This window comes from Mus musculus, chromosome 4 (assembly GCF_000001635.26).
Source record: "Mus musculus strain C57BL/6J chromosome 4, GRCm38.p6 C57BL/6J".
Lineage (NCBI taxonomy): Eukaryota > Metazoa > Chordata > Mammalia > Rodentia > Muridae > Mus > Mus musculus.
This window is the reverse complement of record NC_000070.6, coordinates 135,648,181-135,654,207: the sequence shown is the minus strand read 5'-3', so window position 1 is coordinate 135,654,207 and position 6,027 is coordinate 135,648,181. Positions and strand designations below refer to the sequence as shown.

General features: G+C 51.4%; 1 long non-coding RNA gene across 1 annotated transcript; it reads left to right on the top strand.

The window, feature by feature from the left end:
- Window positions 1-207: 207 nt before the first annotated feature.
- Gm30941 lies at window positions 208-3,954 on the top strand. The gene is made up of 2 exons (XR_390833.2): window positions 208-453; window positions 3,349-3,954. It is a non-coding gene; the product is annotated as a predicted gene, 30941 (long non-coding RNA).
- Window positions 3,955-6,027: the final 2,073 nt, after the last annotated feature.

The following is a 6,027-nucleotide window of genomic DNA, read 5'->3' as shown; positions in this document are numbered from 1 at the left end:
GAATCCAGCCTCATAGCCCCCGCCAAACTGCCAGGAGTATGTGCCAATAAGCCCTTCAGATGAGCCTGCTGCCAGCCCAGTGCCGCTCAGTAACCGCTGCTTGCTACCCCATGCCAGGGAGAGTCAAAGATCTGCCCAGCTGACCTGGCCTGAATTCTTGACCTGTAAAACCAAGAGATGCGATAAAAATGCTTGTTTTCAACCAGTCTTGTCATGGGTTGTTGGAACACTCATCAACTCTGATCTACTGGAAGTGGCTGCCCGGAACGGTACCTTGGGCAGGTCTCTGAAGCTGTGACTGGCGGGTGGTTGGGTGGGTGAGGGAAGATTCTGTGATCTTTTAGAAACGTCTGCCATGGGCATAGACGGAGTTGGAAGGTCGTCTGTGCTTCCCATCTCATGGGAAATGGTGTGTGGAGAACGGCAGGGAGTGGTTCTGTACCATCTCTACAGGTGAGGCTTGTCACACCGTCTTAGAAGCCAGAAAGGTGGAAGCAGGGACAATTTGAGGTCCCGAGGTCCCCTTTTCCCATGAAAGCTAACAAGAACCCATGTGTGTGTGTCCAGAGGCAAAGTCGCTCATTTGTCACAGGCCCCCGTGTCCTGACGGCTTGTCACCACTTCTCTTCTCCTTCCACCTCTGCCAGCTCAGCCCTCATGATCAGGCTGTGTTACTCTGGGACCAGGGACAGCTGGCCCCAGGCCAGAGTCACCAGAGTCCTGGGACGGCCAGGCTTCCCCTGCTGTCATGGGAGGCTGGCACTTTGGTATCTCTCAAGGGTGGAGGCACACATTATGCTGAGAGCTTAATGAAATACACATCTCGGCTTCCAGAGCCTGAGAGCTTAATGAAACACACATTTCGGCTTCCAGAGCCTCAGTGCCAGCCGGCCTAGCACAGGGTTCTTAAAGAGCTATCCAGAGGCTTCTGTGGGAGGTACGGGGTGGGGGTGGGGAGGGAGTCAGAAGCCTGGGAGGTGGGGTGGGGGGCAAGGGCTCAGACCCCGCCCCACCCTTCCTGAAGGTGTGACCTTGAATAAGTAAGCGACTTCGCCCTTCTGACTCTTGGTTCTGTCATCTGTTGAGCGAGCATAAATGAACCAGCCTTATTGGTTGGTGGTTGTGAAGAGAGAGAGAGAGAGTGCTGGTCTTAAGGGGGCAGGGGGTGGGTGTCTCAGAGCAACGCTCAGCAGTCAGTCATTAAATACTCACTAGCTGGGTCCTGTGGGACAGGCCTGGAATCCCATCCACTGAGAAGGTAGAGACAAGGTGTGCTAGCCTGGGCAACTTAGTGAGACGCTATTTTGATCAAAACCAAAACCAAAACTAAACACAAGAAGGGCCGAGCTGGGAGGTGGCTTGATGATAAGGGGGTCCTTGCAAATATAAGGCACAGGGTTCCATGCTCTGCACACCCCACTCTCACACTCTTGCTCGAACAAATGAATGATTGGATAACCATTTACCATGCTGAATTGATGCTCACATCTAATCCCAAGGGACTTGATCAACTTCCTGTACCCACAATGCCTGTCACCAACTGGTTGGTCACATATTGTGGGTTTTTTTTGTTTTTTTGTTTTTTGTTTGTTTGCTTGTTTTTTGTTTTAAATTTGTTCAAATCTAATTCTTCAAAAAGTTATTTTTAGGCTCTATTAAAAAAAAAAGTGGTCATAGGATACATTCCAAAGCAGACAGCCCCACCCAGGGGAGCTTGGTCAGCAGCTCAGCAAACCCAGGGTCAAGTGGCCTCCTCTTTGAACCAGGAAGTGGGTCAAAGAGACCCCTGCACACAGGGAACGGTGCACAAAGTTTTGTGGCTGATAGCGACAGCCGCTTTCCTAGAAGTTCCCTCTGACCTCATTTTTAACATAGTCACTTTGGGTTTGTAAACAAGGGCAGCAGGCCTCGAATGCCGGCTCTCAGACCCACAGATGGCGATCTAGAAGCAGCAAGATGGACACGAAGCCCTCAGAGATGGAGTAGCACCCAGTCTTGTTCTCTCTTTTCTTTTCCTTCCTTCCTTCCTTTCCTTCTTTCCATCCTTCCTTCCTTTTTTTTTTTAAAAAAAAAAAAAGAGTCTTTTTATGTAACCCAGGCTGGCCTAAAACTTGCAATTCTCCTGCCTCAGTTTCCCAAGTCCTGGGATTAGGTGTATGCTACCACACCTGTCTCTGGAGAGGTGTCAGGCAGAGACATTGTTAGAAGGAAGTTGGGCTTTTACATCCATAAGGCAGCAATCAATATTTGTTTTGTTGTTGTTGTTAGATTTATTTATTTATATTTTTTTGTGTGTGAGTGTTTCGCCTGCATCTAGATCTGTGCACCACCTGTATGCAATTACCATGGAGACCAGAAGAAGGTATCAAGGTTTCTGGTACTGGAGTTAGGTTGTGAGCCGCCACATAGGGGCTGGGAATCCAACCCAGGTCCTCTGGAAGAGCAGCCGGTGCTCTTAACTGCTGAGCCTTTTCTCTGACTCCAGGAAGAGGCCTCTTGCCAGATCATGAGGATCCAAATTCATACAAGCCGCCATTAGCTCTCTGCTCTGCTCTATGAGCGATGGAGTTTCATCTCAGCAATGGCTCCCTGCTCATGGAGGGCTCTCTGTAAACTAGGTATCCCCCACACTCTTCTTTTTGTTGTTGTTGTTTGTTTGTTTGTTTGTTTGTTTGTTTGAGACAGGGTTTCTCTGTGTAGCCCTGGCTGTCCTGGAACTCACTTTGTAGACCAGGCTGTCCTGGAACTCAGAAATCTGCCTGCCTCTGCTGGGATTAAAGGTGCTGGGATTAAAGGCGTGCGCCACCGCCGCCCGGCTACACACTCTTCTTTATTACATATGCACATCAGCCAAGGAGGGTCTGCCGTCCCCTTGCTAGTGAGTGGGGTTCCGATGTGATAATGCATGATCTAGAGCAGCTAGCAGCATCAGGCAGCAGATGCCCCTCACCTCCACCTACGACAGTCAAGACTGTTTCTAGGCACTGACAAAGGTCTCCAGGTAGAACTGCCTGGAACAGCTAAGAACCTCCGGTAGGAACATAAATAACCCTTAGGGTCAATCCCCAGAGACTGCTGGGTGATCGGTGGGACTACAGTCAGAGGTGACCACTGAGCGTCACTGAGCTGGGCCCCCGGGGTGACTTTTGTATTTGGGGACATGACCATTCACATACATACTGCCACCTGGATCTCCTTGTCTCTCTCTTGGTCTGCATTTCCACAATGGTCTCCTTGGTGAAAGGAGATATAGGGGTGCTGCACCCCACTTTTGCTAGGCAACCTGTCTTTTTAATGATGGTTTCTGGAGGGGAAACAACACTCCTCTCTGTGATTGTCCCGACGCAGATCTCCGCAGCCCCTCCCCCACCCCAGGATCTGTGAGGTCTCAAAGAGGGAGCTGAGCTCTCTGTTCCTGTTCCTCGGATGACTTGCCTAAAGATGAATCACAGCTCCTGCCTCCCTTCCCAGAGTGCCACTGGAACCTTCAGATGAGACTCTGCAAGGACCAAGGGAGAACTTGGAATAGACCAGGACAATACTTGGATCGCAAGGCACAACTTGTGACATCTAACTATGCACCAAAGACATAATCAATGCCAAGTTCTATGGCTCTGAGAGTCCCCTTCCCCCTAAAAGAACCTTGACCAAGCACACCCTAACTGTCCCAGGCCTGGACGGAAGAGAGCAAGACCCAGAGAGGAGTAATGGCTGCGTCTTCTGAAGGACTAAGTCCACATCTAGGACTTGCCTGAGGGATGGGCTCCCGGTTACCACAAGGCAGGGTTGGGAAGGGCCTAGTCCACACTCCCCCTCCTCCTGTACCTGTCTCTGCCCAATGCCACAAATTATCACAACTCTCTCCCCCCATCAGCCTGCGTTCGGAATCCTCCACACAAGGTCCAGTGCTTTGATACAGTCTTTGGGTTCCATTAAACCTCGCTGTGTCTCTGACTTTTGCCTCAAAAAGGTAACACACATATATAAATAGTAGACTGAGGATGGGGGACCCGCAGCCAACAAGAAGTCAGTTGGTGGTGGCATTAGGGGGATTGACAGGACTAAAGAGCTGGGTTTCCAGTGGCTTCAGAGTCAGGTGTAGGCACCTGCTGTCATCAGAGGTGGGGTGGCAATCAAAGAAGGCTCTAGAATTTGGGACCTTACTGAACTGGCCAGGTCGGGGAAGGACCGAGCGACAGTAGTGAGGGAGGAAAGGGGCCCCACACTACTTCTCCATTACCCACGAAGACACGTGGGCTCTGCTCAGTGGATCCAGAGGGAGCAGCGCCCTCCCAGACTCAGAGCAGTGAAGGTTTGGGGAGCGAGGGTTTGGAGAGAGATCTGAACCAGTTTCACCAGTACCCATAGCGTGGCTCTGTACACATGTCAAGGTCCATTGGGGACGCTTTTCATCACTGCTCCTGGGTTGGGCGAGGACAGGTTGCTGGGTTTTCCAGGTAACTGCTTTCAGGTCATCTACTGGCTTTCGCCACACTGTTACATGACAAAGGTTCTTCCAAACAGCGGGTGGCAAGAGCACGGTCTCAGCTGTGTCACTCACAGAGAGAGCGGACAAGGATACAGCTGTGTGCCAGGAGAGGTGTCAAGCATGGCAGAGAGCAGAACTGGGGGCTGGGGGGGGCGGAGCCGGGGCAGGGGCAGGAGCAGGGGCAGGAGCAGGGGCAGTAGCAGGCTCACTCAGTAAAGTGCAAGCTTTAAGAGCTGGATTCACTCTTCAGAACCTACATAAAAGCCAGGCATGGTGGTGCACACTTGTAACCCCAGCACTGGGGGGTGGGGATGGGGGTGGGGGACAGGGGAGATAGGCAGATACTGGAGCTTCCTGGTCAGCCACTAGCACTACTACTCAAACTAAGATATCCTGTCTCAAAAAGCAGGTGACAGGGCACTGGAGGGACAACACCTGGGTTCTATTGGTAACTTTCACTTAAGGGTAGAAGATTTCTCAATGCCCCAGGCTCCGTTATCTTTCATCTCATCTATAAGACAGAAGTAGAATGGCTGCAATGCTAACTGGGGAAACTGAGGCCCTTCCAGGTATGTGGATGGAACACAGAGACTTGGGGTTTTATGAAATCATTACAAAGGCTGAGAGAATGAGCTCTACTCTCGAGCCCAGGAATGAGGCCTAGAGTTTGTTCCCCAATTGAGGCTATCGATGCTCAACAAAAGGACGCTCCTAACAGCCAACTGGGGACAAGAATACTCTCACTGCTGTCACATCTGTCGCTGGCCTCTGTGGATCTGGGCACAAAGGACACAGAAGGAAAAGCTCTCTGCTGTCAGGAGAAACCATTTAAAGAGGTAGAATGTGAGACTGGGAGGTGGTGTGCACACCTTTAATCCCAGCACTCAGGAGGGAGAGGCAGGCAGATCTCTGAGTTCAAGGCCAGCCTGGTCTACAGAGTGAGTTCCAGGACAGCCAGGGCTACACAGAGAAACCCTGTCTCAAAAAAACCAAACAGCAACAAAAGCCAGAATATGAGCCCCTACCTCTCTCCACCCTTCAGTGCCCCTCAAAGCATCTCTTCGGCAAGACCCACTTCACTCCCACGATCTTAGATGCAAAGAATTGTGGAAATGTCTTAATGTCTGCACCCTTTCAGTGGCTAGCGGGAGAGTCTGGTCCTCTGAGACTCCACTGTCAGGGCAGAAGTCAGCAGGCGAGAGGCAGGACAAGCTGCTGCAGACTACAGCTCTCGAAGTAGCCCGATTCCAAATGCAAGGAAGGTCTTGGGGGTGGGGAGAGGAGGCCTTGGAGACCATGGGAGCTGGAGAGCTTCCTTAAAGTCATAGGGAGACATTGACCCAAAGCTGGTCCACCTGAGGTAGCATCACCAGACTGGCAAGCTAGTGGGACGGTCCCTCAGGGATGGGTTTCAAGGTGTAGTGAGGACCTCACGTGTTACAATCCCCTCTGGAGGAAGCTCTTGTGCAGGGCTGCCTTATGGATGCCCAGAGGGCAGGGTAAAGTAATGCAAGGGCAGAAGCCACCCTGCCCATAAT